The following is a 13810-nucleotide window of genomic DNA, read 5'->3' as shown; positions in this document are numbered from 1 at the left end:
TATAGGACAGTCGTGACTGTCTCAGCGTACAAGTCCCACATCGCTACAGACACCGGTCAAAGCTGGCGACTAAGCCCCAAGGTTGCCGTGAAGATAAACGTGGCTGCAGAAGGAGGACGGCAAGTGTCTTCTTGCTTTTCAAGTGCAGAGGCATGAACATGCATGGATCTGCCTCGCCACGGCCAGACTCACCTACCCAGGAGGGAAAAGCTGGAAGCAGCCTGGAAAGCGCAGCTGGTTTGGCCCTTGGCCACACGCCTCAGAGGTGAGGGAGACGGAGATGGTGAAATCACTGCCGCGAGTGCTTGACTGCCAGCTCACCTCTGTGCCAGTTCAAACAGCGCAGGACTGATCTTTGAAACTCAAAACATACTCGTGCCCATCCTGCTTTTAGGGGATGGTTATGGGAAGAAATTCAACAGCCACGAGGAAGTCTAAACAACTTACTATGAGTTGTTGCCTGGGACAAACAGAGCATCTCCAACAGAGCGCGGTGCCAAGCCCTTCCGTAGCGAGAGAAATAATATACTTCCGAATCTTTCAAGTCAGCATAACTGACTCATCCTCTTCCTTAGAGATAACTGCACAACTGTCCACAGCAGAAATACATGCAAAGACCTCCAGGCTCCTTCTTGTGCTATAGTCTCATAGCACTTGCTTGCTGTAAATCTCAACAAATAAAGTCACTTCAGTTTCCTATTTAACACCAAAAAGCCTTTCAAAAATACATATGCTGCCACTTCCCGCTCGTGGTATAAGAAAATTGAAGTCTTCTGTCTCAGCTTGTAGTCAAGAAGCCAGTTACTTCCAACAGCATAAACACGAGCTCACTTGAGGTTATCACCCACCACACTGCAGGAGCTGGATCCACGAGGACCAGCAGATGTACCTCAGCACGGTAAGCCACTTTTTAAATATTATTGCCTTTTACTAATCGTGCTGCCTATCTTATTATTTTAAATTCAACCTAAACCCTGCTCTGCTTGAATAGAGAACCACTGCATCCTCGCCAACATCTGCACTACACACACTTAAAAACACTGATACAATGATACAGGACCTAAAGCAGCCTAAGAAATTGTTTCATCCCAGAAGAAGCAGCGTCTCCAGTCAACCCTTGCTCTAAGTGTAAGAGAGCCAGTATTTAACAGTTTGGCCAGTGGCTCGCTACTCATTGCAAATGGGGGACTAGCTAAGATGATTCACAAGATCTACTGCCTGCACCACCTTTCTCAGACAAAAAGAGACATTTTTAAGGAAGAAAAAAGAAAAAGGCTTCTCAGAAAGCAAGGAGAGGAATAATTTTGCCTCCCTCCAAGGGCCGAGATTGGTTGGCTGGAAACCCTCATCTGTGCCGTTTACTGCCTCGTCCCTTCAGGGCACTTGCTCCCAAGCCCGAGTCATTCTGTGACTGGATTTATTTCTCTTGCAATTTTGTGTGTGAAGTTTTTAATCAGAAAATGTTTGATCACAGTAGAATTCACTTCTTCTAGACTGACAGCAGCAAGAGGCACATCCTGCAGGGATGTCCGAGAATCCTCACGGCCATTTGGGATCAGAGATCAAGACTGGGATCAAACATGGTTAGAGTAGTCAGAGGCTTCAGCCACTGAAGACTAATTGATCCTTTGTCACCATGCTAAAAGCCGTTTCTCTTTGACCATTTAAGAGCCATCCGTGGCTCACTAGTACGCCAGACAGCACAGTGCAAAAGCCACTGCAATGGCTAATAACGAAATGGAGCAGGATCATTCCCCAGTTCGCACAGCTGCATCCCGAAGGAACCATGTAACCTGCCCCACTAGCTCTTGTTCAACGGTATTGCTTTTCCAGATCGTCCAGCCTTGCCCTTCTCCCATAAAACTGTTTTCTGATAGATGGGCGACTACAGCCTCCTGCATGAGAAAGTCCATGAAACTATCATAAGCGCAGCCGGAGTCAGACACTTGCGCAAGCTGAGAACATACAAGGAGGAGCACCTGCTTCTCTTAACATAGTTGCAGCTGCAAAGTCAAATCCAAAGCATTTTTAATCAGCAAAACTTAAATAAAAGGAAAGGCTGTATTAGGAAATACACGGAAAATATCATTAAGAATTAGGAATCTAGCTTGTGCATTAAGCCAAACTGCTGCCAGTTTCATATCCTTTAACAAATGAACCTCCACACCACAAAAAGAAGTCATCAAAGCCACAACAGAAGGATCATTTACAGCCTTACATTACCCATCCTTTCAGCAACCAATATGTGACGTAATCTTGTCAGTCTGATCACATCACAGATACAGAGATAAGATTATTCTGTAACTGGAATTAAATATCTGAGCTGTTGAGGGGTTATATGAAACCCTCATTTATTTATATAAAATAAATTTTGAAAGGAAAAGGAAAAAAAAAATCGGTAATAAAGTTTACATTGAACCGAATGGAAAAAAGACAAGCTCTGCCTAAGCCTATGCTCATGAGAGAGGCCAGACATGAAGTACATATACGTATACACACAGACACGTATTTATAATCCATAACTTTTAAGGACGTAACGGAAAGGAAAGAGACGATACCAGAATCCCTCAGATGTAGCATGTCTTTAACACATCCTGTTACATGAAGGAATTTCCTCTTTTTGTTCCAAAAAGGGAAATGAATGCCTCATGGTTTTAACATGTTAAAGATCTGCTTTAGCATCAGGAACAACACAGTGTCAGCATTTTAAGAGCATGATCTTCATTTTAATTCTCCAAAGCAGAGCCCTTGGATTTTTTTCCTTGTGCAGTTTGGAAAGATGTTTGATTAAGCTGCAATCTGGCCTTTTTAACAAAAGCACTGTGCTGCCAGGTTTGATTTCCAGTTACAACCAGCAGCCGCTCTCTGGGGAAGCGGCAGAGAGAGCAGCGGGAAGCGAGGAGGAAGCGCTTCGCTTCTGCGAGAAGCCAGGATTGGCCTGAGCCAACAGTCCCTCGCCAGGCGATTGCTCACTTGTCCACCATCGGCTCGAGCTACTTCTGAAACCAGCCGGCCTCTGCAGAGCCTGACGCCGATTTGCACTTTGGCACAACCACTTCCAAGCAATAGCAGGTGGAGCGAAGCCTAGCTGAACTTTGCTCTGCTGCTCTGCGCAGGAAGGGGAAGCGCGCTGCGCAGAGGCGCTCCCCGCTAGCGAAACCACGATGCCTGCCTGGGTGAACACCTACCCGCGCTGCTGCTGATCCGCTGCCGCCGTTGACTTTTATAACCCCACAACCTACCGCTTGCTGGTGCCAGCACTGGAGTGGAGCTGGAATGGACTAAACCCAAATCATCAGCAATAAGGTACGTGCCACACTGACCTTTCTGCTCCAAAGAGAGAGGGATAGCAAGAAAACGGGTTACATTAAATTAAATTACAATTTCATAACAAAACTCTGGTGTGTTATCGTACAGTAGTGAGAGGTGTGCAATGACGTTTTGTGGTGTCAGAATCAGATTCTGACATACCAGCTCTTTCGAAATACAGCACTGTCACATCTCCTCTTCCTCCTCGTCGCACCTCAGCCAGGAAAGAGAGGCTGCCAATATGTGAAGAAGGCACATAAAAAGGAATAGGGAGAATGCCAATCTAGCATTGTGTAATTGCTCTCCATCAAAAATAAAGATTTTTGCTTATTTTGTGGAAACTGCAGCTGGTAGGAACCAAAGAGGCTACATGTAACTGCTAAGAGTCACAGGCTGGAGAGAAAGGGAAGAATTAAACCATTAGTTTGACATTTGCAAAACAGATGCCAAAGGGCTTTCCCTTAATTAGTTCTTACTTCAAGTCCTACAGTTCTACCTGATACAAAACCACAGCTTTAGAAAAGCAGCCAATTTTGCCTGCAAAACTTTCCAGCGCTGCAGAATCCTCCCTGACTCTTATGAAGTGGTTCCAAACATTAATCTCGCTGTCAAACCTGTGCCTTATTGTCAGCCTGAATTTCTCTAGCTTCAGCCAAATAGGTTTCAGCCTGGTACAATCCTGTTGTTACTGTAGCCTCCTTTCAGGGGCGCTGAAGAGGGATCAGATCCCAGATGAGCGGAAGCAAGGGCACTAAAAACAGGCCACGCAGGACAGCAGCGGCTGCTCTAGAGCCAGCACGGATGGGAACATCACCTACTAAATAAGAATATTGTTTGGGGTAAACAACCAAGCAACACACTTGCTTTCCTGTACGTATCCCACACGTTCAGGTCCAGCTTGGTTATCTCAGTCCACCTCAATTCACAGCTCCCCAGTTCAGCAGGCTCCTCGTTTTTAGGTACAGGACCCCAAGCTGGTCACACCACTGTCCATATGGTTTGCCAGCATCCATCCTACTAAGTTGTCCCAATCACTGCTCATCACTGAACCCCTTCTTTCTTACGAAGCCCTCAACCTATGTTACTCGCTAATTTGATCAGAAATCACTTTTATTTTTTTCCAGATCAGACAGAAAGGTTGCAGCTGGCACAGCGACAAAATCTAATCCCTGTGACAGGCTGCTAATAATGCGCCCATTCACCAAGGCCTCCCCGTAAACAGTGGCATTTGCAGACCTGTCAGTCAGCCCCTTCACAGACCCATTTGCTACACAGTGGTGACTCCTATTGTTTTATTGTTTACTCCCTCAATTAAAATGCTACACGGGTGCCAAAACAAATACCTTCCCAAAACACCGCCAGTCTCTCTCGCAACCTCACAAATAAGTAAATGAATGACTTCGAGTTCCTATGGCACTGTCACTTTTTCACAAACCCACACCGATTTGCATTAAAAGCTCGCCTTTAATTCCAGATTTTAAAAGAGCGATTGCTGGTGTTCCATTATTTTTGTCTGGAAACCTTGGTTAGTTGACTGGTCTCCAGTCATCCTCATGGTATAAGAAACCTTTTGGGGCAAGTCATCTGCTGAGTTTTAAATGCCTAACTTTAGAACCAGCTATTTAACTTCTAGTTTATTTACTGTTGTGATGGAAGAACAGATTATATGTTGACTAGCTTTTCTACAAATATAGAATATAGTATTTCTAGAGCATCCCTGTAGTGTTGTTGACCAGCATTCAGCTTCAGATCTGTAACAGGCGAGTATCACTTAAGGTTTCTTTTTATTTCTCAAGTCCTTTAGAGCACCTTTAACTCTGCTGACCACAGCTCTCTGTTATTTTCCATCATTCCCGGTTTCTGGTTTTTCCATTTGCTTTATAGCTGTGTAGCTGCTTTCACGTTAGCCGGTATGGATCTGTGTTTGCATTGCGACTTATTACTGCCTCTCCAACAGTTTTAAACAGTTTCCATTAGCATTCTCATTTTCCTACATGTGTGTCCGCCCTCAAAGTATTTGCATCAAGTTTCAAAGTCACCCCCTTAGCGAGCGCTAGAGACAAGGTCCTGCCACCAGTCTCGCAGGTGAGAGGAAGGGGCTTTGGCTCGGTCACTGCTTTTCCCGACGACGACACGCTGCTTAGGAAGTCGCTCACACACGCTTACCTGGTACAGCAAAACCCGAGGGGTCACTTGTTTGTGCGTTGCCAGCAGTGCAGAAAAAGAAGAACTTTTAACGCTACTTCCAGGTAACGAGGCTGAGCCAGGGAGTAAAGCTACACCGTTGCGGGACACCAGCCCCAGCGGGTGCTGTTCTGCTCAGTTACCTTTCCAGGTCTCCCGGCCTGCTCAGCACCCTGCAGAAACAACGTTCCCTCCCGCACCACGAGACACAAGCAACCATGCAACAACAGACAGCGTTTTCCTACTCCTGCAGTGACTCGCTGCTACCAGGCAACCAAACCACAGCAAAAAGGAGCCTGACCGCGGATATATTGTACTCGTCCAAACTTCTACCCTTAAACTCTTCCTTCGGAGCCCCTGTCCTCCTCCTCCCGTGGCCAATTTTGCTGTAAACGGCAGAGCCAACTCACGAGTACAGTCCGACCCGGTGGAGCTTCTAGTGCTCCCACCTGTAGCATTGATCACTCTGTCATAACTTCACAGGCATTTCTGCATTAGTTAACCAAGTGCAGGAACATATTTGTGTATCCTGGGGAAATCCTTTAGTGGGCTACATCACTTCTGTGCAGTCAACTTTCCCAAATCTGTTGAGGACAGTAAAAGCATTCTAAAATAAATAAATAAGTAAAATAAAGAAACAAACAAACAAATATATATAGTTGTAACAAAATACAGATGATCACACATTCCCAGATGACAAAATGCGTACACACATGTGCACCAGGCAACCACACAGGACACATCACATGGCAGCTAATGTGCCCAGCCCTAAAGTACCAGAGGGTTTAATACAGCAGCGCATGGAGATACATCTTAAATTTTATTCTCCCATGTAAGCAGGAAAAGAAAAGCCTTTTACTGCAAACATGCATCACCAGATTCTGATAAAAAACAACAACAACAAAAAATCACAAGCAAAGCACTGGATAAAAGTTTCAAATCCCCACACTATGACTCAAATCACAGCAGTCTTTTCTCGTCCTCCTCGGGATCTGTGATCCACGATACAACGCTACAGCGGATCGCCACGATCACACCTTTTTTGCCGCCCTCTTCCCCAGACGAAGGGACTAGCAGTACAGGCACACGAGCTCTCTACCCAACTGCTCGCTAGAAGCAGATGGATGAAATCCTATGGTTCGCTATAAAGGAAGCCGTCGTGTAAAATCAGCATCTTCCCAACATGCAAAAGGCAATTATGCTAAAGACACAGGGAGAGCCCTGCACAGCCCGGATCAAAAGCCAGCGACAGTGAAGGCAAGAGAAAGACCCATCAAATTCACTGCGCTTTTCCCAGCTTAAGGATCAGAAATGGAGTGTTCTGGCTCATAAATTCTACTCCCAGCAAATTCAAGCTTAAATCCCCTGAAGGCAATAAGGAAAAGGCAATCAACAACAACTCTAACCACTTCACAGATGCTCCTGTTTAGTTTATACAGCACTTCTTACAGCATTCAAATGGGCAAAATGGGATTTCCACGCAGGGGGGCTGACGGCAGCAGGCAGGATTCCTCGGCGAAGATACCAAGGGCAAAGGAAGTTCTGAAAAGCATCACATTGGTTATGATGAGTGAACTCAGCGTGCTCAGCCTTTGCTCATTTTAATCTGCCAGTAAGCAAGCTTGGCTATGCTGAACATCCTGCATCTACAGTGCCTTAAAAATCCACAGGAACCACAAAAATGAGGGGGGGCGGGGGGAAAAGAAACCGATGCGTTCCCTGGGAAGCCATGAAAAAACTAATCGCTATTTGTTTCCAACTGTTGTTCCGCTTCCCGAGCCAAATGTTCCCAAGTCAGCTGCAGCGGCTGAGGAGTGACCGGTTCGAGCTGGAAAGTCGTCAGCTCAAAATTGCAGCTCGAACACTTTCAAACTCCTTAACATCTTTTATAGCTCCAGGACCACCTGCTCAAAAAGCAGAGCCCTCCGATGCCACGAGGCGTGCCCTCAGCCGCGCGGCAGCCAACAAAAGCTGTCAGCCGGGGGAGAAAGCACGCAGCCCAGCCCGCTGCCCTCTTCTCAGAGCAAAGAGATGCCAGCTGTATATTAGGGGAGAGAGGCACGAAGGGAACGGGCTGTCTACCTCAAAGCGTCAAGGTCATCCCTCCCGCCTTCACAAAAAAGGGGTGAGAAGAGGCTTCCAGACTCCTCAGCCTCAGAAATGTACAGTGGAAGTTGGTGTCCATCGCCAGCGTTCTGGGAAACGACAGAGCAGAAAGAACTGTTTGACTTCAGGATAATGAAACACTAACCCAAATCTTCTTTACCTTGTATACGCTTTTACGAGTTCACATTTGAACAGCTTGGGCCATTCAGGCTGAAATCACTACGATTTTTTACTGCGCGAAAGCGTCGACAGGGCAGGGAATCTGCTGGACAAAGCATCTGGCTGTGAAACACACAATGTGCGCGTTGTGCAAACCGATCTCCTGCAGGGCTAAGAAAACAAGGCAGGCTCAGAAAAAAATATCCACGATAACTGCAACCCACAATACCTCCTGGTACTTTACTTGGCTCGTGCTTTCTCTTCTATAGGTACCACATTTCAGAGGCACATTAAGAACCTCTCGATACAAACGCTTTTGTGAGCCCCGGACAACACAGAATTCTGCTTCTCTGGAATCAGAGATACCAGCTCTAGCCTCTCATTATAGCCAAGTATTTAAGCACAGCCAAGGCAATCCTGTCTTAAAACCCCAAAACTCAGTATAAATGAGATTCCAGAAGATGATGCATTTGGAACTTAATAGCAGAACCACTTTTTCCACTATTTCTAACATCACATCAAAGATATCCAACATCTCCTAAAAAAAAGTAGCATTTACCTCCTTCCTCCGAGTTTACAGAGCTCATCACCCAGGGAAACGAATCGTGCTGAAGGAGAAAACAATAATCTCCTTACGTTTTGGGTGCTCATTTCCCTTTCCAAGCTCTTCACTTCACTCATCTCAGAGGCAGTTTTGCTTCTCTTTGCTTGCTTAAAACATTCATTATAAATCATCTAGGCCAGGAAAGGATTACAGAGGCACTGGCAGAAGTTGCAAGACGCAAGGTTGTTAGGTTGGACAGAGAGACTTTCAGAGGCATAAACAATTCAGTACTGAACTACCACTTGTGCATCAGTAAAACTCCTCCGTATACAAGTTTTAAGCAGGCAGGTATTAGGAAAAACAAATCATGCGCAGCACTACCAAAGAGAAGCTCTTCATAACAAACTAATTAAGCTTATCTATTTGCAATAAAGGTATAATCTACACTTTACAGATGAGACATGTGAATCCCAGTGACATTAGCTGACTTACCCTGGGTACAAGAAGCAACAGAATCAAAAGCAGAACCATTGCTCCTGAAAATGAGATCCCTGTCCTGTACTCTGGCCATGCTTCGCCTCCAAATGCGGCAGCAGAAGCACTGCTACTGGAACTAATTAAAGGCAAATCAGCAGAACTAGAAGCCATCATGCAAGAAAATACCCTGCATATTCAGGAAAGTCACCAGATAATCCAAAAGACTGTTTAAAAGCAAGGCTGCCACAGATCTTAGGATTTACCAGGTCAATTGCAAGCATCCTGCTTGCTCTCTTTTCCGCCTTTCCCCACACCAGTTAGCTACAACACTTCATAACTAGTGCCCAAGTCCAACTAACAGTCTTCTCACTTTCACACAAGGATCAAAAACTTCAGTTCCTGATGGATTTATTAAATCCACTAGGTAGCTGACACTAAAGACACTTGGTTTTCTTCAGAGGTAGTAAAGTCAGAATGCTTTCTCAGCAATTAAATGGCTCCTCAAGAAGCACAACTACTCAGAGTGTGTGTGCGGCTATAATACTTCCCAAAAAGCCAAGTAATTACTCTCTGCTGTACGCTCAGAGAACATAGGCTTGTTTTACATCTGGAAATCTCTTTTGTCTGCTCACTGCACTAAAGGAAATGAGAGTAGGAAGAAAGCAGCTGAGCTGTTTGAAGGCAGGGACTCACTGAGCAGATAAGCTGGAGCTGTGCACTGCGAGGACAAAACTCTCCCCTTTCACTGCAGATACAAACACGCTCTGGAGCCGGATCCAACGCAGAAGAGAATTATATCACTTCAGGTTTCGCGTTGAGTACTGAAGACATTAAAATCCAGGCTGCTCGTGTATCTCAAAAGATCAACATCAACTGTCCCCATTTCTGTGCCAGTTCTGAAGGCACGTGTCTGCCTATGGATTAGTAGATGGTGTATTCAGAAAAGACCAGTTCGTTGTAAACAATCTCCACTAACATCCTAATTAGACTCCCTGTGTTCAAAACCTTCACAACAGTTTTCATCAGCCAACTGCAAAAGGACAGCTTGAAAAGCCTCTTCATATATTCCATCAAGGAACTAGCTACAAGAGCAGCAGCAAGCCAAGAAAAGACACCCTCGTCCAGCTGCTCCAGGAAGCGTATCTCACACTGTTTTAGAGACAGCAACGAACGGTAAGAGAAATAGTCACTGACAAGCAGCACACTTTCCTTGCTCTAATTCATGTCAGGCTGCTGAGGAATCTGAACTCCAAATTCACTGACAGTAGGATAGCATTTTCTCTACGCATTTCAAGCTACCCTCTCCTTCACAGCATTGCACAGGCACCTCCATCGATAGCTCTTTACTTTCTACCCCAAAGACCAGGCTGGCTCTAGCTTTCCAGAAAACTTACTCTTCAAAGCAGCAGAAACCAAGTTTGCGAGGCTCAGCTGAAACATTAACATTCAAAGTTGTAACTTCTCAGGTTCCAGCAATCCTGCTAGAAAACACTGCACTTCGCTGTTGCTCCCCCCACTTCCCCACAGATACATGATAATTCATTTTTTACCTCAATAGCAGATGCAGTCGCTTTCTTGTAAAAACCCAGAGTTTAAAGATGACTTCTTCCACTTGCCATAATCCATTGTGTGGGAGAAACAAACACACAATATCATATTGTTCCCTGTACAACACTTTGAGCTGTACTTTCTGCTCTGAACACACTGAAACTCCACTTGAGGCTACAGCAATTTCCACACAGGAGGCAAAGGAGAATCTTGTATCTGATCTAATACAGGATAAACCAATGTACATTCATTTATTGCTTATAGTTCCCATCAGCTCAAGGAGAGACACTGTCCTAGAGTTTCAAGGCTATCCACGCTGTCTTTGTATATGGAAAACATACCTCGCATTTTGAGATATTTTAAGAACCCAGCTGGAACGCTTCGTAGTAGTTAGGGTGAGGGACTAGAAATCGCTAAACCTTGGCTGATTCTCCCCATTTGCACGGGCTCACTATGCAACTTTGGGCAAGGTCACGCAACAATTGTGTCTCCGTTTTCCCCTTCTATAAAATCCAGTTAATATTAGTCATTCACCTCACACAGGTGTTGGGAAGCTTAATTAGAGCGTGTACCGCACTCAGAGATTCTCAGATAAGATGTACGAGGAAAGGGCAGCATCATACTAATTAGCGTAAGCCATGGATTCAAGTGACGACAGCGCTTCTCTCTGTCTCCTTCAGCTGTTGAAGCTTGAAAGAAAAATTACCCAGCATCACAATCCTTCATGTTGTGTTCAGAGTACCGGCGGCACCACAGGGACCACGTTTCTCTGGATGTGATCTGAATTCCAGTCACCTTTTCAGGATTCTGACCTTTTGGCGTGGCAGAAAATGAAAGCTTCCTAGAAGATACGTATCCCAGCACAAGACAAGGAAGGCAGAGTTTTAATATTCCTCCCCATGCAAGTATTTTCCCCTATTAAGTGCTTAAGACCTCTATGACTAGGGAGATTAATTTTTGCAGCTGGACATTTTCTTTAAGAATGTAATTTTCCACACAGTTTTCTCATTTAGTTCTCTTCATTCTAATCCCATAGCATGCACTGTACCCAGGAGAGGTCTCTTCTGGCAAACTCTGAAAGTCTTTAAAAAAAAAAGAAAAAAAAGAAAAAAAAAAAAGCTGTGTGTGTGTGTGTGTGTGTGTGTGTGTGTGTGTGTGTGTGTGTGTGTGTGTGTGTGTGTGTGTGTGTGTGTGTGTGTGTGTGTGTGTGTGTGTGTCTCAATAAGCATTATTTCAGAAAACCCTATTACTATGTATTGCAAGCAAGTAATTTATCAGTATTTCCAGACGATCAACATCAGGAGTCCACAACTATAAATTCATTTGTCCAAGGATCCATTTTTAACAAAGCTACATGAGGGATGAAGTTGAACAGAGGCGCAAGTTCATTAAAAAAAATAAAAATAAAATGAAGAAAGAAAGAAAGAAAGTGAAAGCTGAAGTATTGAGGTCACAAACATTTAGGGTGCTAAGTGAGAGATGGTTGTGACAGTTTGGAACAGAGATTAAAATCCGGAGAATTTCATCCACATAGCAACACAGAACAAGAATCTAACTTTATTCTCAACCTCTGGTACGTGATTGAGAATCGAGGGAGTTATACCCTTCTCGTCTTTCCCATAGCGTCACCTGGGAAGAAAATAAAGGGTATTTCATTGCAGACAGTCCCAGTTTGTACCAGAGGACAATTTTTTTAAATAAAAGCATTGTATTTAACCTACCAACAAGTTCTTAGTAGTCTATGGTCAGGCACAGTAACAGGAGAGCTATTTTTCCAAATTCTGATTGAATTTTCTACTATTAGGATTTAGGCATAAGGAAGACAAAAAACAGGAGAAGGAAACAGCCTCCTGATCTTCCCTATGCCCTCATCACCTGGGGAGGCTCTTCCTCTCCTGAAAGTAGAACTTCTTCCACACTCTTTTTTTCCCCTGGCAAAAACAGGCTTCCAAATAAAAACATAAAATTATTCAGTTCTGTTAAAGTCATTCCACTCCTCACTGGAAAAATGAAGACAAGACAGAGGGGAAACATCTGAATTCATCACAACCTCCATGAGACAGAACTTTTTTGTATTTCACAGTAGATTTTCTTTACAGGCAAAGAGGAAAGCTAGAATATATGTTCTTTTTCTTAAACAAGCTTAATTTTTCAAGTGATGGTGTTAGCCTTCTCACTCACTAATTTAAGCTTCCCGCTTGTCAGAGATAAACATGCCTTTCAAGTTGTTTATATTAGCCTTCCTGTTTTAATCTGTGATTCCACACTTGCGGTACCCCACTGACTTCAGAAGGCTGTGTGTGATGCAGAAACACTTGTACAGAATGGGCTTTATATTTTTTCCAGCAAATTCAACTGTAATACTGATTAAAACATCTTGCAAAATAACTTCTCTTCAATACCAAAAGTCACTTAGTTCGAAGAATTCCAGGAAATGAAGTCTCAAAGATCATATAGCTATCTTTAAGAAGCAAAAAATCTGTCCTTAAACAAGTTTTCCGTATTTCAAGGAAAGCAGATTGTGGAATATTTTTAATACGTTCATTCTCATAGTTATGCTTTAACACAATCATGTTGGCTTTAACCAAATGATAAAACCCATATAGCTTCTTCTACCCATCTCCTGTGACTTTAAAGAAGAAAGAGAAGAGAGCAGAGTGATTGCAATTAGTCACAAGAAGGCCTATAAAGACACCCCTGGATAGAGGAAGTATTCTCTTCTTTTTAACTTAAAAATAGACAGCTAAATTTTAAAAGATAAATGGATGTGATAAAGCAGACATGACAGAGCAGTGGTGCAGCAGGGCTTACAGGAATTAGCTGGGCGACTTAGCCAGGCATGTGTGCTGCAGGGCTGGGAAACAGAAGTATCTCAATATTCAGAAACTAGCTACTAGCTGAGGAAGCTAGAGAAAGAAAAAATTAAGGGAACCCATACAACTGCAAGACAGAAATCAAATGGATGTTCAATATTGGAAAGACGGATCCTAGCCAGGGAACTCTTATTTGTAAGAAGTTTTAAGCTTGGGGCAGCAGGGGCTTGTAGAAGCATCACAAGACTTGAGCACACACCTGCAATGTCAACTGGAAGTCAAAGAGATGTGATGAACAAAGTGGCTGAAATACGTTAATTGAGATATAACCAAAAAAAATGAACATGACTAAATACATCTCCTGTTCCCACCTCACCTAATGAGGGATGAGGGCTTTAACAAAGATATGTGGAGGAGAGAACAATACTTCTTGAGATAGTAGCTTTTTTTCCCTCCTCCCAACACTCATAAGCTGGTTCTGTCCCACTGAATACCGGGGTTAGCAGGGATACAGATAATAATGTCTAAAGGTATTCCCGGTTCTTTGATAAAGATACAGCAAAGAACTTAAAAGATTTATCAACACATATATTTCATTACAAAAAACAGAGTATAAACTAAAAATAGGCAAAACAATGGTTGTGAAGGACAGATGCTTTATGGCTCTAGG

The 13810-nt window shown here is 43.8% G+C and overlaps 1 protein-coding gene and 1 long non-coding RNA gene across 8 annotated transcripts in view; one reads left to right on the top strand and one right to left on the bottom strand.

The window, feature by feature from the left end:
- The window catches only part of TPCN1 (two pore segment channel 1), a 56982-nt gene that overhangs the window by 34584 nt on the left and 8588 nt on the right, over positions 1-13810 (bottom strand). The window lies entirely within an intron of this gene.
- Positions 2019-12715, top strand: LOC112994684 (uncharacterized). Its single transcript, XR_003261995.2, has 2 exons — positions 2019-3306; positions 11008-12715. It is a non-coding gene; the product is annotated as an uncharacterized LOC112994684 (long non-coding RNA).

This window comes from Dromaius novaehollandiae, chromosome 17 (genome assembly GCF_036370855.1).
Source record: "Dromaius novaehollandiae isolate bDroNov1 chromosome 17, bDroNov1.hap1, whole genome shotgun sequence".
In the NCBI taxonomy this organism is placed as follows: Eukaryota; Metazoa; Chordata; class Aves; order Casuariiformes; family Dromaiidae; genus Dromaius; species Dromaius novaehollandiae.
The sequence above is the reverse complement of the archived record's forward strand: the minus strand, read 5'-3'. Positions and strand labels throughout refer to the sequence as shown.